General features: G+C 38.2%; 1 non-coding gene and 1 pseudogene across 1 annotated transcript; both read right to left on the bottom strand.

Moving 5' to 3' along the window:
* Positions 1–300: 300 nt before the first annotated feature.
* LOC100402430 (switch-associated protein 70 pseudogene) lies at positions 301–3,936 on the bottom strand (annotated as a pseudogene).
* A 22,115-nt stretch (positions 3,937–26,051) lies between these two features.
* On the bottom strand, positions 26,052–26,158 carry LOC118149102 (U6 spliceosomal RNA). Its single transcript, XR_004736257.3, has one exon. It is a non-coding gene; the product is annotated as a U6 spliceosomal RNA (small nuclear RNA).
* Positions 26,159–27,719: the final 1,561 nt, after the last annotated feature.

A 27,719-nucleotide genomic window follows, 5' to 3' on the forward strand; every position in this document is an offset into this window, starting at 1 on the left:
GGTCTTCTGGTGTAATGTGTAATCAAACCACAGGAAAGTTTCCATTTCTTGCCTAGGTCTCATTGGTCTAATACACCTGCCAGCTACTGAATAAAATGATAATACTGATAAATGGCTGGGCAGAAATTCAACACCCAAATCAGCTGTCAAATTTCAAAGGCACATGATACAAAAATATTTTAGACAATAATCTAAACTTTATAAAGATAACTACAAGAAATCATTAAATAAAATTATATTTTTATTAAACAGCTAAAAGTCTCAAGACAAATACCTAAAGACCCCTTCTTCATTGGCAAATATTTTCTAGTCATAAAAGGTAATAATTTATGGGATTATATTCCAGTTTCCAAATACATACAGTGAAACCTCTACTACCACCCTTTCTAGATGTATACATCTATTTGGAATTGCTTTCTTAGTATGCACTCAGGAAGCACTAACTTAAGAACACCTGAGGTTCTCTGTCCTCATTTAATACTTGTAGAGAGAAAAGGACTTTATTCTACTGAATTCTGCCTCCCCCGTTTTTTGCAACAACTGAATTAACCCCATATTTATTTATAATTTTAAGCTTGATTGCTGTCCATGGAGTTACTGCTGCTTCTCAATTATAACTAGTGTTAGAAGGCTTGATTTCATAAATGTTCTCCTTAATCCAAAGATAGATCATGCATGAAAACCTTCCTTAATACTCCTTTGAAATCAGATACATATAAACTGAGATCCCAATTTCCCTGTTAAACTTATTTCTACTGGGTATTTCCTCCATTTTCATCACAGAGGAAGGGAAAAGGCAGAAAAGCTGCCCGTCTAAAAAAGGCTAACATCATGACTAGGCTAATATATTGGCATGCCATCATCTTTATGATGTTTTGAATGTAACTAGCAGACATACAGTCAACTTCCTATTGGCCATGTGCATATAATTTGCTTTCTTAATTATCCAAATAATTTTTATTTCCAATTAGCTTCTTTCTACTACTCACCATAAACGTCACAGCCTGGCATATACTTAGTAGCACATCATTGACTAGAGAGAGTGAATATGAGAAAAAATTAGGTTGAGAATATGGGGCAAAGGGGTGGTCTCCTTTAAGGTGAGGGGAAAGGAGACCGTAATGAAACATGTCAAGTGTATGATGATTAGGGAAATAAATATCTTAGTAGAAGCTAGAAAACCCCTACTAACAGGATCACATTCCAAAAGGGCAACCAGGAAATGGCAGTGACTCCGTGACTTCTCTGTCAGAGCACCAATGGTCAAAGGCATTCCATGTCAAGTATCAGGGAATGGAAAGCAAACTGCCCAGTCTAGTTTAACAGCACATACTCGGAGAAGGAAACACGCTGCCAAAGGAAAGAGCTGACACCCAGTCCACAGAGGTCCTGACTACCCCGTGGCAGTGAGCCCCTCCAAACTCTGCAGAGCTGACTATGTTGTCTGCACCCTCCCTCATTTGGGGAAGAATCTGAGAGAGCTAAAAGGTAATTTTCAGAAGGTGAACTTTTCAAGGAAAGAGTAAATAAACAGCTTGACAATACTGACTTTTCCCCCCCTTTTCAGGTAGCCCATATTTGCAGAAAGATAAATAATAAGGCTTCCTTAGGATATTGACCCACTTAGAGAGGCACAGAAGGAAGAAGAGTTAAAAGCAGCAAAGCCGTTTCTTTTTCTTTTTTGGATGGAATCTCACTCTCACCCAGGCTGGAGTGCAGTGGCATGATCTGGGCTCATTGCAACCTCTGCCTCCTGGATTTAAGTGATTCTCTTGCCTTAGTCTCCCAAGTGGCTGGAATTACAGGCGCCTGGCACCATGCCCAGCTAATTTTTTTTCCTTCTATTTTTAGTAGAGACAGGGTTTCACCAGGTTGGCCAAGCTGGTCTTGAACTCCTGACTTCAGGCGATCCACCCGCCTCGGCCTCCCAAAGTGCTGGGATTACAGGCGTGAGCCACCATGCCCAGCTCCCAAAGCTGTTTCTTTTGTCTTTAGCATAAAGCTCTCCCACCATGTAGTATCTACATAACTGACGTGATATGAGCCAGCAAACTCAGTCACTCCGTGGTCTTTTTCTCTTTCCAGTTCTCTCTTCAAGTTCTGCCTCAACGAAAGTAGCAGGTCCCCAGTTAGTGATCAGGTGAGGGTTCTTTGAACCTGGTTCTATCAGTTGAATTAATCCTTCACGATGGGCCACGTCGTCCTTCCAACTCTTGGTCTTATTAGTTGCCATCTCCAGCTTCTTTTTAACTTCCTAGTACTGCTCAAGTGCTTGTTTCCGTTCCAACTCCAGCTGCTCCATGGCTTCTTGCAGGGCCCGCTTCTCCAGGACACGCTGATTCTCCAACTCCTGCTTCTCTGTCTCAGTCGTCTGAATGGCCTGCTGCTGCTCCAAGTGCCACTTTTCTAGTTCAGCCCTCTTGGAAGACTCTTCCTCCAACAACCTGGCCTGAAGCTTCCGCACCGTCTCATCATCTTGCCGGGCCTGTCTCTCATCCTCAAGAGCCTCTTGCAGCCTTAGGTACATGTCTTCCAGCTCCCGTACTCGCTGTAAATACTGTCCCAGTTCAGAGGACTTTGGAGCAACCTGTCCTTCCATCTGCTGTTTAATAAGCTTCTTTCTTTCCAGCTCTGTGCTGAACCTGGCCTGAAGTTCCAGTTGAGTCTGAAGGCGTTTCTTTTCCTCTTCTGCTGCACGGGATGCTGCTTCCTTGTTTCTTCCGCACGGCCTCCAGCTCCAGCTGCCTGCTTTCGTTGGCGGCCTGGAGCTCCTTCATTTGTCGCTCCACTTCCTCTTGTTCAGCCAGTTGCTTCTTCCGGAGTTCCTTCAGACGCTGTCAGGCTTCTTTGTGTGGTGGAGGGCTGCCCAGCTTCAACAGATGAATAGTAGAATGAATGGCTTTTATCCACTCCTGTTTCTTCTTCTTAGCTGAAGCACCAATTTCAAAAGTCTTATCAAAACATTTTACGAGAAAAAGGCATTTCTTTCCATCTTTGTCAGGCAAGGACTCTAAACAGCAGTTTTCATCCAAGAGAATGTCTCCTTTCTTATCATTCAGGTCCTCACTCACATAGTAAGAAATTATGTTGCGTTTTAGTACAGACCATCGTTCAGTCCAGTTTTTCAGTCTGTGGCCCTTTTTCATCATGTAACCCTGTTTTAATACATCTAGTATAAGTTCATTAAAGACTTCATTAATTGCCAGAGACACAGTCTGCCAATCCATGCCTTTGCTAAACTGTCCATTTCCAATAAGCTCGATAAGTTCCCACGCCATCTTTACTGTCATCAAAGTTGACTTTATAATGTTCAAATTGTTCTTGCTGCCAACCTCCTCCCATAGCTTCTGTAAGCTTCTTAAGCAGGTATTCAATCTCTTCTGTCACAATAATTAATGGATACTTGGCCTCAGATACAAAGTTGAAAATAACCCATACTTTAAATGCATCATCTTCTGTAATGAGCAGGGGATTCTTTTGTGAGGTTTTTTTTTTTTGACACAGAGGGTCCAACACATCCTATTGAATTCAATCTTGTCAAACTTGTGTTGGACCTTTTCCAAAATGAACTTGTTTAAATAAGGCATGTAGCCCTGGTTGGACACTGGCCTCTCATCATCATCCCTAGTGTTCTTCAAGGGCAACCGGGTCATGAGGAACCTTCAGGACCATGCACAGGTTATGGGAAAGGTCCTTGAGCTGGGACTTGGAGACTTTGCCACTGTGGTCATGGTAGACTGCAGTGAAGGCATGCAAGATGGCTTTGAGTAGCTCTTCCCTCAAGCTCCCCATAGTCGCTGCCCTGCTGCCCTGCCAACCACTCCTGGCCAGCCAGCCCCTTCGCGCCTCTCAACAAGTATTTATTTAGCACCTGGGAGGCACCAGGTTAAACCTCTGGCAGCTCTATAGGGATTTCTAAGTAATGCCATCTGTGCTACCTAGCCAAGGTAGGAGAGTGCTGGAACAAACAATGCTAATATATCTTTGAATTAACATAATAAAAGTTTACTTCTAGCTCATGTAACTTTTCAGTGTGGAAATTGGGCCCTCCCATCTTGTAGTTCTATAATATCCTAGGACATCAGGGGCCTTCCATTTCAATGGTTAGAACTCAGTCACTTGGCCACAGATAACTGTAATGAGAAACATGAGAAATATGGTTTAACCCTTCCCAAGAGAAGGAGGAAATGGGTTGGGGAAAAGATAGCCAGTCTTGGCCAAGTATCTTCAGGAAACTTACTTTCTCTCATACGCCAGTGCTGGACCACTCAGCACCACCATACTACATGAATTGACATTCCTTTCACACCTCACACCACCCGATGCTCTGAAATCTTTTAGCCTCTCAGCATCACTGGAGGCAGGGATAGGAAATGTGAACTTGATTGAAATAGGAGATTATTTGAGAAACCACTCTATGCCTTACTATTTTAATAAGTTAAGTAAATTATTTTAATCTTATTTAATCCTCTCAACAATTCTGAAATGTAGGTTTTATTAACGTTATAACACCAATGACAAGCTGAGATTCAGAGAGGCTAAAATCCTCCTAGAGTGACTTGGATTCAGTCTCAAGTCTACTGGACCCCCAATCTGGTACAGTTTTCATTACACCGGTTTCCTAACTTGAGTTTTTTTTTGTGCAGCACCTTTATGCCATGTCCTATATTACATACTTCTAGTACTGTTAAAAAGATCTTCTCATCAAAACTTAGTCTCAGCTAAGGCAATGCTACCTGTGATGCATTATGATGGTACTATCTTTACACCTAAGCAATCACTTTATTGCTTGTATCCTCATTATTTGTAATTTAGGATAACAACCTAATAAATAATGCTGAGCAAGGACAAAAGACCGGCACTGATAATCTATAATACTTTCCCTGGGATTTTTGCATTTTTAGCAATATATGCTTAGGGTTTAGCCTAGAGGAGGGTCACTAGAATGACATTCTCAAATTAAAACAACAATGAGCTATCATTGCCACTGGAATGACTAAAAAGACAAATTAAAAAAGAAAATTTTGCAAAATATGTAACAATTCTCATAAATAACTGGAGAAAATATACAAGCATATAACCACGTTGGAAAACTGAGCAGCAGTGAGAAAAGTTAACATCTATTCTTCACCCAAATTTTTCACTTGTAGGTATTTATCCAAGAGAAATTAAAATATGTTCACACACACACACACACACACACACACACAATCTGTAAAAAATATACCAAGATTCCCCAACTTTTTGGTCTCTTCTACATTTTTTTTTTTTTGAGACGGAGTTTCGCTCTTGTTACCCAGGCTGGAGTGCAATGGCGCGATCTCGGCTCACCGCAATCTCCGCCTCCTGGGTTCAAGCAATTCTCCTGCCTCAGCCTCCTGAGTAGCTGGGATTACAGGCATGTGCCACCATGCCTAGCTAATTTTTTGTATTTTTAGTAGAGACGGGGTTTCACCATGTTGACCAGGATGGTCTCGATCTCTTGACCTCGTGATCCATCCGCCTCGGCCTCCCAAAGTGCTGGGATTACAGGCTTGAGCCACTGCGCCAGGCCGGTCTATTCTACATTCTTAATAATCACTGAGAACCCTAAAGGGCTATTGTTTATATGAGTTTTATCTATTAATTGTTACTAAATTAGAAATTAAAACTGAGAAATTAAGATATCTATTCATTTTGAAATAACAGTAATAAAGTCAATTTTAACTACTAATATCATAATATTGTTAACCTAAATAACATATTTTTGTGGAAAATAACTATATTTTCCCAAATAACAAAATCAGTGTGAAAAGTGGCACTATTTTACATTTTTGCAAATCTCTGTAATAGAAATTTAATAGAAGATGACTGAATTTTCTTAACTGCTTCCACACTGTCTGTTCAAGAATGATTACTGTACTATAACTTGCAATAGGAAAATGATGGAAACAATAAAACTGTGTATTTAAGAGAATTGATGTTTATGTTTATAATACTAAATAGTTTTTCAACTAGATTCAGTTATGTGTATCAAATACTTAAATCTCAGAAACAAAATATTGTCCAAGAAGAGCATGTAGAATGACACATTGTATGAGACTATTTTTATAGAGTAAGAAAACATTAAGAAATGTTCTAAATATTATTTATCATATCGCATACCAATATAATAAACCTATAAAACTTGCATAATTATAAACTCCGAATGCAGAGTAATTTTCCTCTAGAAGAGAGAGGAAAGGAGGGAGAGGAATAAGATTGGAGAGGAATAAACAGTAGATTCAATTGTATTTAAAATGTCTTATTTTAAAATTCTAAAGAAATATGGTAAAATGTGAAGTTTTGACACAGTTGAATAGTTGTTACAAAGGTAGTATTTACTTTACTTGTTATGCTTTTATGTATGATTGAAATATTTCAGAGCATGTATAAGAGAGTACAAAAGGCTTTGTGAGTAAGCAAAACAAATGTCTTGGTAATCTATATTAGAAGGGTTATTCTCATTTTTGTTGTTTTGAAGCTTTTCAAAAAGTTTTCAAACACAACTGGAAGAGCTTAGGCTCAATTCATGCACATATTTTTGTTTTTTAAACTTTCTTGAATTCATATGTTTTCTAAATTTTGAAGGAAGGGCCTCTTTGAAAGGGTTTGTTTGTATTTATCCAATGAAAATTCATTCAATATCCTCTACAAAAAAAAGACGAAACAAAGAGGTATTGAAAGGTACAATGATGCCCATTTTACATCAGCTAACAATGCAACAAGAAAGTAATTTCTTATCCCAACCAAGTTCATAGATGTATGGGCAATCCGGCAGATACTCTTCCTAGGTACACCACAGTAAATATATGCACTAGTACATAGGGACAGGTGTACAAGAATGTGCATTGATTTCAATGAATTAACCTTTAGCAAAAAAAGGTTTAATAAATTACGGTGAGTCTGCATAATGAGATCTTACCCAGTTTACAGTAGTAGGCAACTACATTCACTTTGCATAATTATCTTGGTTATTCTTAAGAATTTTTTCTTCAGCAAAAAATTGTAAGATAATGTTATCTAAATGTAAGGCAGAAATTTGTTTTTTTATTAGAGTGGCAGAAAATTTAAATTTAAATAATAATTTTGGGAAAAATGTTTTTGTGATTTTAAATTGTCCAATTAAAGAATATATGGATTTCTATACATTCGGATCTTGTGTTATGTCCATCAATAAGATTTTTTGATTTCTTTACCATGTCATGCTTAACATATTCTTAAATGCTTTTTTTTGTTTTTGTTTTTGCTGTGTGCGAAATGTTTTCTATTCCCATTTGGGATACTCAAAGCTAGGATCTATGAGAGGTATAGATTATTTAAAATATTTGTCATGTATACAGCCAGCTTACCACGTTTTCTAACTAATTCTATTATTATTATTTTCTTTTGAGATGGAATCTCACTCTATTGCCCAGGCTGGAGTGCAGTAGCGTGATCTTGGCTCACTGAAACCTCCATCTCCTGGGTTCAAGTAATTCTCTGCCTCACCCTCCTGAGTAGCTGGGATTACAGGTGCCCTCCACCATGCCTGGTTAATTTTTATATTTTAGTAGAGTGTTTCCCCCAAAGTTCTAATGTTAGAAACTTTATCCCCAGTGCAACCATGTTGTTGAGAGTGGGGCCTTTTGGGACGTATTTAGGTCATCAGGAATCCACCATTATTAATGGATTAACATGCTATAAAAAGGGCTCATGGAAGTGGTTCACTCTCTTCTACCCTTCTGCCATTGAGGACACCATACCCATTCCCTCTTGCCCTAACACTTTCTGCCATTTCCAGATGTATGAAGAAGGCCCTCATCTGATGTTTGCACTTTGATCTTGGACTTCCTAGCCTCTCCAGAACTGTGAGAAATAGTTTTTTCTTTATAAATTACCCACTATGTGGTATTCAGTTGTAGCAGAAAGAACTACTAAGATAAAATATTTGCTAAGTCTTCTAGGGACTCAGGTTGTTTGATCAATGGCAGCTCTCCCATTGGGCGTAAATAAAGAGATCTCCATTCTCTTTAACGATATCTAATGGCTCTCTAGTTTAGCAGCAGGTAGCAGGCTACCCTCTACTATATTGGGGAACTCTTTTGCTCCCCAGGTTCTTTGTTCTCTTTGATACTTTGTCTTCCTGTTATACTCCCTGGCCTCTTGGAAACCAGGGATACCTGGTACTCTCATGAAAGGCCAATGAAGACCTTCTCCCTAGGGTTCACCAACCTTCACAAAGTAAATTATTTCCTGGGCTTATACAAAGCTGGTCTCCAGATGCTCACTCAGGTAAAGAAGAGTGTTCCATATCAGTCAGGTGGGGACTGACAGATTGGAAGTGGTGAGGAAGGCAAAGGGCTGCATTTGAGTCACTGTATTTCCGGAATCCCCCTCTTTTAGATTGCTAGAATATTATGCCTAATAGACTCAGTGTTACTTTTTAAGGAAGCCATTGAACGATATATGTATGGTTTCATCCTGTCTCAAGCATTTAGTGACTTGGCTTCTCACATTCTTCCTTTCTCATTCTCTAGCCAACCATATACCTTAACTAAGTAGAGTCTAGATTACCTCAAAATGTACTTTGTACCATGATGGAATTCCAGTTCATAGATAGCAAATCCTAGTGGCTTACACTTGCATTCAATTGAAAAAGTTATAGAATAACTGAATAAATTATCTTTAGGACACAGTTTATCATGCAAGATTGATAACATCACTAGATTGTTGGTGGTTGAAGACCAAAATATATAACATGACACATTAGCCGGTCTCTAATAATGGTACCCAGTGAACCATACTTTCCAGTGCCCCTGCCCACTGAATCTGGACTGGTGGGCCCGTGACTTCCTTCAACTGATAGGATGCAGGAGAAGTGACAGTCAGACAGTCACAAGGCCTAAGCCTGTAAGAAGGTCAGTAGCTTTGAGTCACAGTGTTAGATATCCAGATACTTTGCTTGAAAGACCATGGAGAGACACCACGTGTAGAGGCCAGTTGAAAGAGAGAAACGAATCAGCAATGTCTTCCCCTGCCTTTACCAGCTACAGTGCCAGACTTAGGCATCCTTGCCAGGGTGTCTATCAGACTCGTGAAAGGAGAATCCTGGGTGTTCAAGCCTTGCCCGCAATCTGATCACAGCTGCAAAGAGACCCTAAGTGAGACCAGCAGAAGGACCACCTAACAGAGCCTATTCAAAAACAATGGGAGAAATAGTGTGCATAATGGCCTCTGAGTTCAGTCCTTGTTGAAGCTTAGGCTGACTTTGTTTATTCAAATAGACATTCTTCAGAATGCCAAACCACAGAATATAAAACATAATAAAATTGTTGTTTTAAGCCACTAAATATTGAAGTAGTTTGTTCTGCAGCAATTTATAACCAAAACACATGTTAAGGCAGAAATGTGAAGTTGGGACTCTCAAACCTACACAGTGACTTATTTCCAGACCTAGATTTTCCATTTTGTTCGATGTTTTCATCCCTTTAAGCAGAGCCTTTGTCTCCTTCTTGCACTAATACAAAGATCTTAGTGACACAATTTAGGATTTTTAGGACGCTCTTGATTCTCAGGGATTTAAGAATGATCCACTAGAACCTACAACAATGAATGCGAATAAAAGCAATGCTCTAACTTGGATTCCCCAATATGCTGAAAGTGTGCGATCTTGTTTCATTTCCCAAAAGCATTCAGCTCTCTGAATCAGGACATCAATCTAGTGAAATGTCTGTAAGAGTAAAATGGCACACACTCACCCAGGCTCATAAAATCATAATAATAATAAAAACCCCCTCAGACCTCTTTTTTTTTCAGCTGTGAAGCAGCACCTGCCATTAGCTGTGGTGGTTCCTATTTTCATATTGTCTGACAGTAGCAGTTGGATCACGCTTGAGCCAGTGTGACTGAGAGGCGGGCTCCCTGCTTCCACAAAGCTGAATTTAATAAGATGAGAACAGCATGCCAAGATGGGGAGCTCCCTCCCTGACACTTATCCTGACACCAGCCCCTCAGCGGGGCCGTATTGCTGTGGTAATCTGGGTGAGCCGGACAGAGCGTCCTGCTTACAAGTTCAATATAATGGAACAGCAGGGGGTGAAGGGCTGGCAGAAAAGCTTAGCAAAGTTAAAGCCTATTACTCTATGCTTGAGGAAAAATGAGTCACCAAATATTACACCCAGAGCAAGTCTTGAACCTGCCAAATGCAGCAGCAACACACGCTAAGCCTTGTCCATAATGGTGCATTCATTATCTTATGGTCCAGGGTAATGTGGATTTAAATGTTTTTAACCCTAATGGAAATGTATATGCAAATTTTCCCTTAAGCCCATCCCTCCCTCAGTATTCTTTTGCCCTGTTTGAATCTAATAGGCAAGGTGACTGTACACTGCATATGTCAGAGAAAATGATGCCTTCTTAATCTGCCTTCAGCAGCAAGAAGAAGGCAAGAAACTGGACAGAAATCTTTCAGCTGCATGTTACGGCCTTTGTTGTTGCTGTTTTATGCCTCTTGTGGTGTTAAATTTAAAACTAATGGAAGAAATAGGATGCAAATGATCTCTGTATTCAGTCCTGATTGAGGCTTAGGCTGGCTTAGTTAACTTGAATATCAGCTCTTCAATACAAGAGAGTTCCAAACCAAACTCTTCAATATAGGTAGGTTTTGATACAAGTTTTCAATACTGGCCATTCGAATCAAACTCTTAGACGTGGAACAGATTTGCCTTATATTTTCCATCAACCAGTGCCCCAGAACTTATATATTTCCATCAACCAGTCTAGCTGAAAGACCATTATTTAGAATCTTGATCCCTCCTGCTCCCCTAGATCAGTTACTACTAGATTTTCATTACAGCAGAGGCCCCTGAGATCATCAATTATGGTGTTAATGACAACAGCCACCAAACGCTGAGCTCTTATCATGGGCCAGGTAGGTTGGTTGGGTACTTTATGCCTATTATCTCCATATGTAGGGCAGCATAAATATTCTCATACTGTTCTTAAGAAGTATGAAGAAATTTTACCTTTTTTATTTAAAGCTGGTCAAATCTTGTTCTTCAGGGTTTTCCAACAAAGATAAAATATTAAATGTCAGACTCTTTGAATGTATAGTGTTTTTCAGCTATATATTCAGTCTTTCAGGTTTCCTCTCTTTCCCCTTGCTCCTCTTGAACTTGGTGTCTACAATGCATATGATTAGCGCCAGTGGTAAATGAACACTCCAGACTCATGTTAGCTCTTGCATTCCTGGAGGCCCTACCTTAGGATGGCTGGCCTAACCAACTGCATGGGCTGAAGAGCAATCAGGTCCTAACAGGCCATTTGGAGCTTACTGCTGGCCTACTACTAGAGACTGTGGTCCTGGTCTATTGACTCTGTTTATGAAGCCTTCAAATGTTGCAGACTCTGAGCATCACAAGGTGTATGCCAGTCCACCTTCTGTCTCTTAAACTCTGTGTCCACCCATCAGGACATGTAGGAATATCTATATGCCATTTATGCCAGATGCAGGCCAGGGGGAGCAAGCCCACCTCCTCAGTCTCATCTCTCTAGTTCCTCTGTCATTCAGTGGTGTACTTTCTTTCCCGCTCCATGAGGACATGGTGCAGAGATGAATGGAGGATGCTTCCCAAGATCTTAGCTTAGTCTAGGGAAGTAGACCACTCATCTTGGTGTCTCGGGGATATCCTAGACACATCTAAATATTTCCATTGTCCTCTCCCTTTAAATGCAGGACAAGGAGTGAGGGAAATGGGAATCCTGACATCCGACCTCCTTCCTTCATCATTCACACCTTTCTTCTGTTTAACACTGCCCTGGCCCAGAACTAGGGCTTGCCTCTTCCTCTCCCTGCCTAGCCAGACCCCCATACCTCACATCATGAGTTCTTGTATACTCTAACTGGCCTAATTTAGGTTCCCCAGAAATAGACAAGAAATCAAATGGAAGTAGTATATTTGGGAGGGGCAAAAACCACCAAAGTGGGAAAATGAGAAAGGCAAGCAGTAAATAAACGGTGCATAATAGACCAGTTACCACTGTGGACAACTGTACCTTAATCCCATGGGGAAACTCTGGGTAACAGAGTAGAGCACATGTTCAGAGATATTCCACCCAAGTGTTAAGGAAGCTGCAGCTTTTATACATCAATTTCTGTATTTGCTGTTGCTTCAGACAAAGCCATCAGACCTCAGCCGTAGATTATCTGATTCAAAATGACCTTAACAGTTAAATTTTGACATTTGAGACTTGTAATTATTTCATTAACTTGTGAACCTTCTTCTACTTCTTGATCTGAAAGCCAACCACCCCAACAAGCAGAAGCTATTACAGTGTTCATTCTAGTTCAGCAAAAGACATGCACTAAAACAAAATAATTTGGTTGTGTATCACCAACCAACTCTCACAAGAAATTCATTGCTTTGGTACAAAGTAACAGCTTTTAAATAAAAATCCAGCTAATGCTTTTGATCAAACTATAGCAGTTACAAAAGGAATTTATTTCCTCTTATAAATCAAAGTAATACCCCAACACTGTAGGGCCAAACTCTCTTATTTCTCAGCTTTCTGAATATGCAGGTCTCTCTTCTCTCTGAAACATTCTCACATCCAACTCCCAGCATCCTTGTCTTTATAGACATCCTTTAGGTATTCCTTTACATGTAATTTCCTCTGAAAATCTTTCTATCATTCTGCCACGCATCTTCCAATTCCTGAGAAAGCACTTTACTCATAGCACAAGATATTTAACCTACCATAGAATGAATCCATCTGTGCAGTAATGGCCAGTTTTCCTCTCTGAAGCCCACTAACTCATGAGTTCATATATATAAGGAGTGCTTTCTAAACAAAAGTAGCTTGACATCTAGCATGGCTTACAGGGTCAAAGCGTTTCCACGGTAAGTGAATTACACTTCTGTTTAGGCCCCATGAAGCCTAGCCTAGATTAGAAGACAGCACCTGTTCTCAGAAAGGCCTGGGATGGAATCCTAATTTATCTCCTCTGTGACTTTCGGCAAATTGCCTAACCTCTGTTTCCTCATTTATGTTAAGAAAACAGTAGTGTTTACCTGTCAGGGATGTTGTACCACTAAATAAGATGTAAGTCAATTGCTTGGTGTTTTATCTAGCAAATGGCAAGCTGGGAAGTGGGTTCTACTGCTACTTCTCAACAGAGAATACATGGAATCATATTAATATTTATAATGTATTTATTCCTACTGTCACAGCAGTCTGAGAGACTGAATATATAAAGTAGTAGTTCTCAAATTTTAGCATGTATTAGAATGCACAGACCATATTTTATATATAAATATATATATGAATATATCTCTATTTATATATACAGATTACAGGGCCCTAGTTCTAGAATTTCTAATTAAGCAGGTATAGGGCAGGGTCCAAGGCATTTCTGACTCTCCTAGATGACCCTGATACTAACTACACTGATGATCATGGCGCCATCCTTTGAAAATTGATTCTTGCTGTCTTCACATCGTCCTCAGCCCAGACAGCTGCACATAGGAGTCACTCAAAAAGCTTTCGAAATTACTAATGTGTGAGTCCCATACCATGGATTTCTAATTTAATAATAGGTCTAAGGTGTAGCCTGAGCATTAGGGTTTTGAAACTTTCTCAAGTGATTCTAATGAGGAGCTAAGGTTGAGAACTGGGGCCCCAGGTGCATGTCAATGATGCCTTGCACCTCAACGTGCGGTTCTCAGACCAGCAGCATCTACATCACCAGGAAGCTCATTAGAAATGCACAAACTCAGACCCCACCTGGACCTAACTATTCAGAATCTGCATTTTAAATAAGATCTTCCAAAGGATTCTTGTGCATGTCGAGTATGAGAAGTTCTGAAATGGGGAGTCCTCTCACCCAGCTCACATCAGAGGAAATATTACCAGATTTTACTTTTGCTTCCAGGATTGTCTTTCCTAAAAGACCAGGATTTAAGGCAAAATGAGCAAAATGAGGAACTCATTACCTGTGACCTTTCCCCCAAAAGAGGGGTGTTTACGCCTGCACTGCAGGCATGAGTCTGAGAACCCTTCTCTCTTTGTCCCCATCCTTTTCTCCTCTTTATCTTCCCAGACTCAGTTTCCACCTTCAGACACAGCCTTTACCACACCTGTTTATTAATGGCCAAGGCTTCATACTCTGATTCAAGTCAAACAGGAGGCAGGATCAATGTCTTAGTAAAATTCAGAAAAATGAAACTCTTCTTTTAAAACATGTTAGCACCTGGTTTCTCCCTAAATTACAGTAACACACAAATGTGTTAAGTATTAAAATAAAATCTTTACCCACTACAGGCTGGAAAGTGAAAAGTAGCATGGAAGGGATGCCTAATGATTTGGAAAAAGAAAAAGATACAGTTGCATTAGTGAAGAAATTATGAGGTGTCTATGACCAGAGAAACCTGAAATGTGCTAATTGAATGCCCTCAGATACCATTATCAGTGAGGCCCCTCCAGAGCCAGCAGCACAAGCTCATCTGAGCAGAAACCTGAGCTAAGAGCAAAGAGAACTGTCTTGATGGCCTAAGTAGGCTTCTAGGGTGCATGAGTCAGCAGGGGAGGGGTCCTTCTGCATGTGAGTTCATTAGGAATTTTCCATAATCAAGTGAAAATCACCTCTGGTTGAGTGTGTCATTATGTATTTGAAACCCAGAAAAAAGGCAAGTTGTATTTTTAGAGAGAACAATAACAGCCATATCAGGAATACATGCATGCACACATTGCAGTCATGCACGCATGCACACGCCCACACACACTCCAAATCACAACTCTCCTTACTCCAAATGTGTTCCACGGACCAGCACCATCAGTATCATCTGACCCCACCCCGTACTTTCTGTTTATGAATCTGTATTTCAACAAGATCCTCAGGTCATCCGATGCACTTTAAAGTTCGAGAAGAATTACTCTAGACCAGTGGTTCACATCTTCAGCTGTGCATTAGAATCACTCAGGAATTTCAATAGGCAGCACATTTTGAAAGCCAATAGTCTAAAATCAAAGATAAAATTATGACCTCTCTTTCCTCTTCAAATTGAGTCCTTTCACCACTTTTGAAACAGGACTTTGATGTTCAAGAGAAATACTTCAAGACTGCTATTGGAAGATATGGGTAATAACAGACAAGATCAGGCACATTCAGGGTAGTTGGCCACAGACAGCTTAGAATTCTTTTAAAGACTAACTTTTTTCTCTTCTAATAATTATATCTTTAGCTAAAATCTTATTGAGACTACACACCATGACTTACTTTGCATAATATCAGACTTCAGGCAAACCAAAGGGCATGGGCTAGCATCAGTGATCAACCAATGTTTGTAATTAATGATAAATTACTGATAAGAAGTGAAAGCTCAGCATTCTGACTTCTCTGTGCTATTCATTTTTTTGTACACTTCAATTATGGAAGAAACTGTTAGGATTGTGTCTCTTCATCAATATTATAACTCTTTGAAATGCAGAAACACATTACTGCTTCTTCCCCCTTCCTATACTAATACACAATATATTAATAAGCACAAAGCATATATTCAGTGATTGTAAATTTCATTGACTGTCTCCAGCTCTTTTTGCAACTAGAAGGCATGAGTTTTTACATGGGAACATCTGAATTTTTGTAATTATGAAGCATGCATTACTGGGAGTTTACTGTATTTTACATAAAAGCTTTTAATTAATGACACTTCATCAAGAATAAAAAAACAGCTGTCAAGAATAATTTTCTTAAAACGAATGTCTTCTAAGATATGTCATAGATTTAGAATATATTCAACAGAGCATACTGCACTTTACTTTCTATAAATCTGTTCAGTGAGTATCTGTGTTTGGAACGATTATACTAGATAAAGGGTTGGCAAATGTAATTTGCTTTCTGTAAAGGACCAAGTAGTAAATTTTTTTTCTTTGTTTCACCAGCCATGCAGCCTCTGTCACACGTATCTACTCGGATGTTGAAAACAGCCATAGACAATGAATAAGCAAATGCTTGTACTTGTGTCCTAACAAAAAAATTTATGAGAACAGGTGGATTTGGCCTATAGGATATAGTTTTTCAACCCCTACAATTGGATGATGTAAAAGGTAAATGTGGACTGAAGTATATTTACAAAGGCAAAATAAATTAGTTTTGGTATAAGCTAGAGTATAAACAACTGCCCCAAAATGCAAATATATATACTTAGATACTATAAGTATTTTCACAGAGAAAAGGCAACTATAAATCCTTAACAAATTTTTCAGAGCCAATTTGGGTGTAGAGATTGAGAAAATGCTGTTAACTTGTAGCTTTAAGAAATATTTAATTAATCAGGACGTGATATTCCTCAAATAGATTATTCACAATTTTCTGTAAAGATTGTAGCAACAACAGATTGTAGGATGACTTCTTCTCCATTATGGAGAGAATCAAGTGATGACTTAAGTAAGTGAACTGGACACGTAACCCACCTTAGTTTTCCAGAGGAAGTAGGGCAATGAGAAAGCCAGGCAGGAGCTGATGGAAACACCTACAGTCAAAATAATGTCTATTATACTGTAAAAGCTCTTAGTCTTTTGATTTGTGCATTGAAAGGATCATTTCAGGGTTGAAACTGTTGAATCCTAAGTGAATAGGTAAAGAGCTTCAGATTCCCTGGTAATTTGGAGATTCCTTCTCTCAGAAGACATAATAATTAGCCCAGGAGGATACTCAGCCAAACCTAGTATGCTATTGTGGGTCTCTTGACAATGTCTAACTCAATGGCCTTCACCACTCATGAGACACACAAGAAAATAGGTTTCTCTAGCAAATAAAACATTAAAATATTAGCTTTGCCTTAGCAGATGTTCCTCCAAGTTTAATCTGGTTTGATAATTTTAGAAGACATAGATTTTGTTTGATTAGAATTGATTATCAGAGCACACTACTGGTTAAATATTCTGGATTTGAAAAAGAACTTTAGTTTCACTCAGGGTTTCAGCAAGCTGGTGTCATGTTTGTATTTGTTGTGATGGTGGTAGTGACTTTCTTGTGGGGTTGGGTTTAAGACCCACCTATTGAGCTCTTTACCACCTCCTTCTTTCTTCCTTATTCTAGAGGTATTTTCCCTCCAGGGCAGTAGGTGCTTAAACAGCACATGCTAATGATCCCAGCACTTTGGGAGTTCAAGGTGGGTGGATCACGAGGTCAAGAGATCGAGACCATCCTGGTCAACAAGGTGAAACCCCGTCTCTACTAAAAATACAAAAATTAGCTGGGCATAGTGGTGCGTGCCTGTAGTCCCAGCTACTCGGGAGGCTGAGGCAGGAGAATTGCTTGAACCCAGAAGGCAGAGGTTGCAGTGAGCCAAGATCATGCCATTGCACTCCAGTCTGGGTGAAAACAGCAAAACTCTGTCTCAAAAAAAGAGAAAAAAAAAAAAAAAGGAAAAAAGCATCTCTCAGTTTGGTAACAGGCAAGCTGCATTTGCATATTTCAGCTTTAGAGATAATGAAGTATCTCTAAGGAAGTCTCTTAGATTTAAACCTGCCTTATAATTTCTGGCTTCATGTTAAACATGTAACAGTTTCCCTCTCCGTAGCATTTTGTGGAAATTGGTAATACAGATGGTCATTTACAAAACTGGAACTGGGGTGAATACATGAACGACTTTTCCTGGGACAATCTCACTTTCCAATTCCTTTCCCAACAAAATTTCAGTAGTGTTCCCTTTCAATCTCAAAAGTGTACAGATTGGACATTAAATCATATGATCAGTCTAACAAGAGCTGACATTTATTTACCATTTCCCTTAGCTAAGCACACTGCTAAGCATTTCTATGCCAATTACTTTATTAAATTCTCACAATATCCTTTGGAGAGTTTACCTTATGGTTTTCACGTTATAGATGAGGAAACTGAGTATAAGAGAACTGGAGTTATATGGATAGTAAATAGCAAAACCTAGATTTTAACCTATGAGAATGATTCTAAAAAATATTCAACCACAATGTTCCATTTCTCATTAAAAGCTGCAGTATACTGCAAAGTGCCAGGGAATTGGGAATTGTTCATCTCTTCTGTTTGGGAGAAATTGTATTTGGAGAGAGGGTAAGAGACAAAGTTAGAAAGAAAGGTGAAAGCTGCATAAATATAATTTTATAAGCAATATTAAAGTTTCTACATCTTTCTTCTCCTTAGTTGGCTTAGTCTGGGATATGACATGAAGTTAAAACATGTGCATTTCCAGAGGGGGCTGTGCACATATGCATACATCTATGTCTGTAGATGAAGAAGAAACTAACAAGAGACAAGGTGGTATTTGCCATTAAGTTTCCAATGAGGACTGTAATGTGTTCCAGTTAATAGCTGTTGTAGATCAAATACTATGTCTTAATTATTTTGGTGCCTTTTCCCCCTTTCACTCTCAAACGTTTCCCAGTTTAAGCAATGAATTGTCTTGCAGTCATATCTATAATAAAATATTCAAATAATCTTATTTTTGTTTAAGCACTTTTGATGCTTTATTAAAATCTTAATGCATATCATTAAATATTTCTTGGGATATTTTATTTCTAGAAAAATGGACTTGATTATTCCTTCAGAGATTTGTTGAAAGCACTAAAATAACCAATGAAGGGTGGGAATGAATCCACAAATGGTGACAGCCTATGCGCAAGCAGTATGATGATATGACCGTAACAGAATCTTTTCACAGAGGTAGGTAAACTCATTTCCGGAAAGAAGAGGCTTTATCAAGGATAGGAACTTTGTCCTGGAATAAAATACATGAACAAGAGTTTATGTGGTCAGTGTAGTAGAAGAATATTTTAGAAAAACAAGTAGGCAAAAACATACAAGTCCTCAGTAAAACTGAAGGCTTTGCAGGAGAAGAATAAGGGCCAGTTCCTTCTGCCTCCAATGCCGAGCATCAAGAGAATAGAGAGAGGGGGACAAAAAAACAGCAGGAATTTCTCCCAGTTTCTCAGGTCAGACATAAGGACTCTCCTTTCTTGGAGTTTTGGATACCTGACCAGCCACAACCGCAATTGTCACCACCACTGCCATAGAATTTCCTGGGAGATGGAGCAGCAGAAAACATAAATTCTCTTTGACCCCAGGAGGCACCCTTTCTCCTTCTTTAGACTACAATTAAGTGGTTTTTCTTTGAGTTCGTTCTGTCTGCACCTGATGTATAGTTCCTGTTTCCAACTGTCTTGGTCCTACAGTAGGAGATGCCAGAGGAGAAAAGTGGTTCAGTGGTACTCCAGGTTCTGGTTTCTTTCCTTAATCTATCTGCTACCACTTACTTTACAGGCTCCTCAGAGAACTGCTACATACATTCCATGCAGGGTTTTAACTTTCTTCATGGAGAGAGACAGAGTGGAATATGTTTACTTCAACTTGACTAAACATCCCAGAAAGGACAGGATACCCCAGAAAGGACATCTTAATTACTGTAAGAAGATTGGCTTCGTGACTAAAAGTATCCAGAAAACTTTTTATCTGAAATTTGAGAAAGTCATTGGACCCATCTTAGATTTCACCCAAGAGCTGGGGGAGAAAAGAATAAAGTGGTTTTATGAAAGGTCTTTCACCTTAACGATTTCATGTGGTTAAATTTCTAAAAAGAATATTTACAAGTATTTCACTTTAGTAATCAATTCTACAGAGCCAGCAGGAAAAAAAAAGTCAGTCTGAAAGTACTTGAAATGCTTAATTATTTTTCAGAGTAGACAGTAAGGAAGAAAAAGCTCCAGATTCTAACTTTGGCTCTCCGCTTCACTGAATTACCAAAATAAGGGGAAGTCTTCAGCCATGGCTTCAGATTAGGACAAGATGTGAACTTCATCATGCCCGTGTTATTGTTGGGGGATTGATCCCGAAATAAAAGACCTAAGTTTCAGCTGGTCCCAAACCATAGAGAATTTTACCCACACAAAGCCCCCATTTGCCAATGCAAATCTGGTAATTGGACACTTAATTACCCTATTTGCACACATAAATGAGGGGTGTTCCTGCAAGAAATCAGAGTCCACTCTTAAAACTTTGGCCGCAAGCAACGAAACCACATGCTTTTGTCAACAGTTAAGTTGATTAGAATTGTGTTTATTTCTGCTCGTGTTAGGCCACATGTATTTTCATTGGAGCCTGATGTGTACTGAGTTAAAAGCTTAGTTTAAAAAAACCTATGTTATGCAGAAAACCTAGATAGTAATTGCCAACTATGTGCCAAGAATCCTTTCATCATGTAGAGAATACAAGGTCTGAATAAAAAGAAATATTCTTTGCAACCTCATATGCTTGGGCAGACTCAGCAGTCTTATCGTTGTAATAAAGACAGAAGGGCCTTTTAAAAGAATACTTTAAACAAAATTTCCAGCATGGATTACTCTTTTGGGTAAATGGCTCAAACATTGAATTTTCCCACTTCCCTAGGGCAGGTAAAGGGGTGAATTTTCTCTGAATATCTTCTAGCTAGACAGTGTCCTAACAATGTCCTTAGGGGAAAACGTGTTTTTTCATTTGGAAGCATGTATTGTGAGTAGGCCCATCTGGGTTTCCTCCCTATGAATAGAAATATCAAGATTTGGCTGTTTTCTGATCTTTGATTATATGCAGGCCTGAGTTCTAGTCCTGGCTCTAACTCAAACTGTGTTCTATTGCGGACAGACTCAAGTTCCGGACAATTGCTTAAAAGAAAATGGTGAAGGGAAAGCTTGTCAGGGAGAGTCAAGTAGAAAGTCTGAGAAATGGAGGCAGGGATGGGAGGCCTCTAAGGTAGCAATGGTAGAGGAGGATGAACAGTAAGAGATGATCATTAGATTTGGCAATTTAAAGGTCAATATTAACTTTGTCTTGGTCACTAGATGCTTAATATTTTTGAGTGAATGACATAATTATCAGCACAATTTATTGAGCACCCCTTACCCAGGAATCACCATGCAAGGAGTCTGGATTACTCAAAGAGAGAAAACGGGCTTCCTCCCTGCAAGAGAGTTGTCAGAGTACTCGCCAAAGAGTAAAAACTAGCCAAGGTGAAACAACTGAGCAAGACAGTCAAAGATGTAATGTGAAATGAAGGAGCAAGATGATCTTTGAGTTTGGGATGCCTACTGTGTATTGCATTCCATAGAGGTGCTCACCTCCCACTGAAGTACAGGGTATCAAACTATGGAAAGACAGAAGCTGGTTTGTCACCACCACTGCTGTGATCACCTTAGGTTCAGTACATGCCAACCAAAGCAGAAAAGCTGTGGACCTGGTGAGGCCCCACTACAACATGGTGAAAACCAGAGAGGACTCTGGAACCTGGCCTGGATTATGGCGGCCCAGAGGTAGAATGCTTGCTTTCATCACATCTTTTGTCTCTCTAGATTACAGGGCATCAGGACTCTCTTCTTGGCTCCATCTTCTTCCATTATTTTTCATGTGGACATGTGGGATACACACACACACACACACATACACACACACACAAACACACATACCATATATATATCGTATATGCATAATATACGATATCTTATTATTGTTTGATTTCCAAGGATAATATTCAAAAGTAAGTATTCTGCTTATGTGTTCGGTGGAAAACAGTTATGTGTGAAAACAGAAACAGAAGTATGGGGCCTGTCAACTTGCTCACCATTCCATCCCTCAGTAAAACATGTTTTTAAATCTTCAGCACACTTTTTCTTCTTCTTTCTTCCTTCCATTCTCTTTCTTCCTTTATTTTCCTTCAAGAAGCTAAAAGTGCTATTGTGATGGGCCTGACTGGACGTTACTGAAAAGTGACTCTATTAGTTGAACACAGATGTAACAGTGTTTAAAGATGTGTTATCAGTGGCCAAACACTCTGACCAAACTTTAGAGGTCAGGGGGTTAAGAAAAATATTTTTTCACTTTTACAAACCTGTGAGCTTCAGCTGTGTCCTGTTGGTTTAGAAGCAGAAGAGAGAAGAAAAAATTACCTTTAGTAAGTGTTAACTAGATTCCAGGCTCATCAACCAAATTATCTCAGTTAACTCTCTCTGCCACCTTCAGGTAGGTATTAATATTCACTTTATAGATGAGAAAGAGTATTGTTTAGAGAAGATTGCAACTTGCAAAGGGTCACCTAGAGAAGGAAAAGAATCAGAAGGCATATTCTATGATCTTAAAATACAACCAAAATATTGGTGTTTTTTCAAGCTGTGGGTCAGGAAGTCAATTTAATGTATCATAACTGAAGCTTTTTTTAATTAAAAAAAGACTAAAATTGATTTGAAAATATCCAACTACCATTTCCTGAAGTTTTTGCTTTATTTGGTGTGTATGTATATGTGTGTGTGTGTGAGTGTGTGTGTGTGTGTGTGTGTACTATGTTATGATGAAAATTTTATTTCTCCCTGAGTTGTAGTCAAAAGTTTGAAAGCCACTGCAATTGCCCATACTGGTGCTGTGCAATAAGAAAAAAAATTGTCTAGGTAATTGTCATTAGGGTAACTACATAATTTATAATTCAAACAAGAACACTTTGGAAAATGAAGGAAATTCTATCATTGAATCACTGACTGCTCTGACTAATGGATTATAACCAAAGTGTCGCTATACCTAATTCAGACCTAGCCATTAAGAGGACTGGAATCTTCTGCTTTTGTCTATTGAAACTCTCAGTTGCCACATGAAAAATCCAAAATCCAACTACATTTCATGGAGAAGCCACAACTCTATAGTCTGTAAGTATTGATAAATTACAATTAATAAGATGTCATAGTTTGCTCAGATTTTCTTAGTTTTTACCTTGTTCTGTCCCAGGATCCTATCCAGGATACCAGATAACAGTTAGTTGTCATACTCCTTAGGCTCCTCTTAGCTATGACAGCTCCTCAAGCTTTTCTTGTTTTCAATGACCTGACAGTGTTAAAGAACACTGGTCAGGTATTTTCTCATGATTAGACTGGGATATACATTTAGGGGAAAAAGATCACAGAGGTAAAGTCTTTGGTCCACTTTGAGTTAACTTTTGTATGTGGTGTGAGGTAGGGATTCAACTTCATTCTTTTCCTATGGATATATAGTTGCCCTAGAACCATTTGTGACAAAAACTTTGTTTTATCTTTTTAAATATTTTTTTTAGAGGAGGAGGAATATCCTGGATGACTTACATTTTTATGTAAATTTGGCATTGCCTTGTCAATTTGGCAAAATTAGCTAGAATTTTTATAGAAATTGTGTTGAATCTGTAGGTCAATTTGGGGAGTATCAAAATAGTAATAATGTTAAACCTTTCAATCCTTGAACATAGGATGCCTTTCCATTTATTTAGGTTTTCTTGAGTTTCTTTCAACAAATATTTTATAGTTTTCAGAACATAAATTTTACATTTTACATTCCTTTGGTTAAATTTATTACTATGTTATCTTTTTTTATGTCATTGTAAATAGAAATGTTTTCTTAATTTTATTTTCTGATTGTTCATGGCAAGTATGTAGAAATATAATTGATTTTGTATGTTGATCTTGTGCCTTTCAATTTTGCTGGCAATTAGGCATTCTATGTCACAGGATAAGATAGGAGGTTGGCACAAGATACAGGTCATAAAGATCTGGCTAATAAAACAGGTTTCAGTTAAGAAGCAGGCTAAGACCCATCAAAACCAAGATGGTGATGAGAATGACCTCTGGTTGTCCTCACTGCTACACTCCCACCAGTGCCATGAAAGTTTACAAATGCCATGGCAATGTTAGGAAGTTACCCTGTATGGTCTAAAAAGGAAAGGCATGAATAAACCACCCCCTTTTAAGCAAATAATCAGGAAATAACCATAAAAATGGGCAACCAGCAACCTTGGGGCTGCTCTGTCTATGGAGTAGCCATTCTTTTATTCCTTTCTTGCTTTTCTTTTTGTGTTTTGAGACAGTCTCCCTCTGTCATCCAGATTAGAGGGCAGTGGCACGACCTCTGCTCACTGAAACCTCCACCTGTCAAGTTCAAGCAATTTTCCTGCCTCAGCCTCCTGAGTAGCTGGGACCACAGGCGTGCACCACCATGCCTGGCTAAATTTTTGTATTTATAGTAAAGACAGGGTTTCACCATGCTAACCAGGCTGGTCTCAAACTCCTGACCTTGTGATCCACCCACCTTGGCCTCCCAAAGTGCTGGGATCACAGGCGTGAGCCACCATGACTGGCCATTCCTTTATTTTCTTAACAAACTTGCTTTCACTTTACTCTACAAACTCATGCTGAATTCCTTCTTGTATGAGATCCAAGAACCCTCTCTTGGGGTCTGGATCTGGACCCCTTTCCAATAACACAATAGGTTTATTTTGCCCACTGCCCAGATGCAACCTACTTACCAAGGCAGGGGACTGCAGTAGAGAAAGAGTTTAATTCAAAAAGTGCTGGCTGAACAGACTAGAGTTTTATTATTACTCAGATCAACCTCTCTGAAAATTCAGAGGCTAGGGTTTTTCAAGGCTAGTTCTGTGGGCAAGGGAATAGGTGATGCTGATTGCATGGGGCTGCAATCACAAGGATATGAAAAATAGTTCTCATGTGCTGAGTCCACTTCTGGGTGGGGCCACAGGGCTGGTAGGTAGGTCCCAGTGGAGCTACTCATGGCCATAAATGCAGAAACTAGAAAAGAAATCTCAAAAAGTTCTGCAATAGTGATGTTGCCTGCAGGAAAAATTGAGGAAGTTGCAAATCTTATGATCTCTGGAATAAACGCTTCTAATTTTTTTTATCTCCACCTTAGCAGAATTCAGGCTCCTGTCATCCTCCTAACCTGGTGGTCTTTTATTAGCTTTACAAAGATGGTTTAGTTTTGGGGGAAGGCTATTATTAATTAAAATATAAACTAAGTTTCTCCTAAAGTTAGCTTGGCCCAAGCCCTGAAAAGACTGAGCACAGTGTGGAGGTTAAAAGCCAGGTGAGACTTGGTTAGATCAGATGTTTTTCATGTCACAATTTTCTCATTATTACAATTTTTGCAAAGGTTGCTTCAGAAACTCCAGTAAACTTGAACAGAAAGGGGACAGCACATACTTTTCTCTTGCTTCTGATCATTTCCAAAAATCATTCAATTTCTCACCATAAGGTATGATATTAGCTGTGAGTTTTTGTAAATCCATATTATTTGGTTCAGTTTCCTTTCTACTCTTAGTTTGTTGCATTTTTATCATGAAGTGGTATGAATTTTGTCAAATACTTTTGCTATAATCTGATGATCACATGGTTTCAGTACTTTATTGTATTAATATGTTTATTACATTATTGATTATTCGGTGCTAAGCTAAACTTACGCTGTTGAGAAAAATCTCACTTAGTCATGGTGTATAATGTTTTTATATGTTGCAGGATTAGGTTTCCTAGTATCATGTTGAGGATTTTTGCCATGTATAGATATAAGAAATGTTGATTTGTAATTTTCTTTTCTTATGATGTCTTAACCTGTTTTTTTTTTTTTGAATGAGTAATATTAACCTAACAGAATGGATTGTGAGATATACTTCCTTTTCTTTTTCTTTATTATTATTATTATTATTAGTTGAGACAGGGTCTCACTCTGTCACCCAGGTTCGATTGCAGTGGCACCATTATGGCTCACTGCAGCTCAGGTGATTCTCCCACTTTGGCCCCCCAAGTAGCTGGAAATAAAGGCACATGCTACCATGCCCAGATAATTTTTTGTAGAGATGGAGTTTCACCATGTAACCCAGGCTGGTCTTGAACTAGGCTCAAGTGGTCGACCCACCTCAGCTTTGCAATGTGCTGGGATTATAGGCTTGAGCTACTATGCCAGGTCTTTTTTCTATTTTTTTCCATTTTCTATTTTTTGAAAGATTATTGTTAATCGTTTTGTAAACATTTGCTAGTAAAAAAACTAGTAGTGATCTGAGCCATGGCTTTTCTTTGCAGGAAGTTTTTAATTACTAATCATATTTCCATTTTTTATAAATATACTCAAATATTCTTTTTATTCTTGAATGAGTTTATGTAGTTTATGTCTTTCTAGGAATTTATTTATTTCATCTAGATTACCTAACTTTCTCATAGTATTTCTCATAGTATTTCTTTTTTTAAAAAAAAATATGGAACGCTTCACGAATCTGCATGTCATCCTTGCGCAGGGGCCATGCTAATCTTCTCTGTATCATTCCAATTTTAGTATATGTGCTGCCGAAGCAAGCACCATAGTATTTCTTTTAATCCATTTTTTATTTCTGTAAAATTCATAGCAATATTCCCTTCTTTGTTCCTGATTTTAGCAATTTGAGCATTCTTTCTTTTTTTTCCTCTTTTGTCAGTCTATCCAATAGTTTATCAATTTTGTTGATCTCTTCAAATAACCAAGCTTGGTTTGGTTTTATTTTTCTCTATTTCTTTTAATTTCCCATTTTATTAATTTTATTCTAATCTTTATTATTGCTGATTTTTCTCTATTGCTTTTTTCACATTTTATTAATTTCATTCTAATTTTTATTGTTGCTTTTCTTCTGCTAGATTTGGATTTAATTTGTTCTCAATTTTTTAGTTTTTGAGGCAGAATTTTGTTATCGATTTGAGACTTTTTTTCTTTCCTAAACATTTCGTGCTATAAAATTCTTTCTCAGCGTTGCTTTAGCTGCATCCCATAAGTTTTGTGTGTTTTGTATTTATTTTTATTCACCCCAAAGAATTTTCTAATTTCTTACGATTTCTTTTTAGACCTATTGATTATTTAGGAGTGTATTATTTTTCACATATTTGTAATTTTCCCTACTGTCTTTCCATTATTAATATCTACTTTCATGCCACTGTTATCAAAGAACATATTCTGTATGATTCCAATTATTTTAAAAGTACTGAGGTCTGAATTATGACGCAGCATAGAGTCTATCCTGGAGAATTTTCTACGTGCACTTGAGAAGAATGTGTATTCTACTCCTGTTGAGTAGAGTGTTCTATAAACATAGATTGTAGTTTATTCATAGTGTTTTTCAGATATTTCTTTTCTTATTGATCTTCTGCTTAGTTGTTTTGTCCATTATTGAAAGTGCAGTGTTCAAGTTTTCAACTATTATTGTTGAATTGTACATTTCTATTTTAAATTTTGTCAGAGATTGCTTCGTGTATGTTAAGGTTTTGTTGTTTATGACTCTGAATGTTTATTATTATTATATCTTCTTGATGGATTACCTCTTTAATTATTGTAAAAGTTTCTTCTTTGTCGTAGCATTTTAAGCCTTTTAAAACAATCTTGTTATAACTACCCAAGCTTTCATGTGGCTGCTGTATGCATGATCAATCTTGTCCTACGCTTTTACTTTCAACTATTTCTGTCTTTCTGTCTAAATTTCATCTACTGAAAACATTATAATTGGACCATGTTTTTATATCAATTTTATTTCTGCCTTTTGATTGGGTTGTGCAATCTACTCACATTTAATAATTTTTTTTATATAGTTGGATTTAAACAGCCATTTTACTTTTTGGTTTTTATATGTCTTCTGGCTTTTTCCTCTGTTCCTCTTTTACAGTTGTGTTTTACATTGAATGAATATTTTCTATTGTAACATTTTAATTCCTATAATTTTTTTAAACTTATTTAATTTTTAACTTATTTATTTTTACTTATTATATTTTAACTTATTTTCTTAGGGCATGTTCTTGAGCTTAACATATACATCTTACAATCCGCTTCAGATATATATTGTCTGGATTCCAGAGAGATATAGAAATGTTACTTTCATATAGTTCCATTCTCTTTCCCT

This window comes from Callithrix jacchus, chromosome 17, assembly GCF_049354715.1.
Source record: "Callithrix jacchus isolate 240 chromosome 17, calJac240_pri, whole genome shotgun sequence".
NCBI classification, from domain to species: domain Eukaryota; kingdom Metazoa; phylum Chordata; class Mammalia; order Primates; family Cebidae; genus Callithrix; species Callithrix jacchus.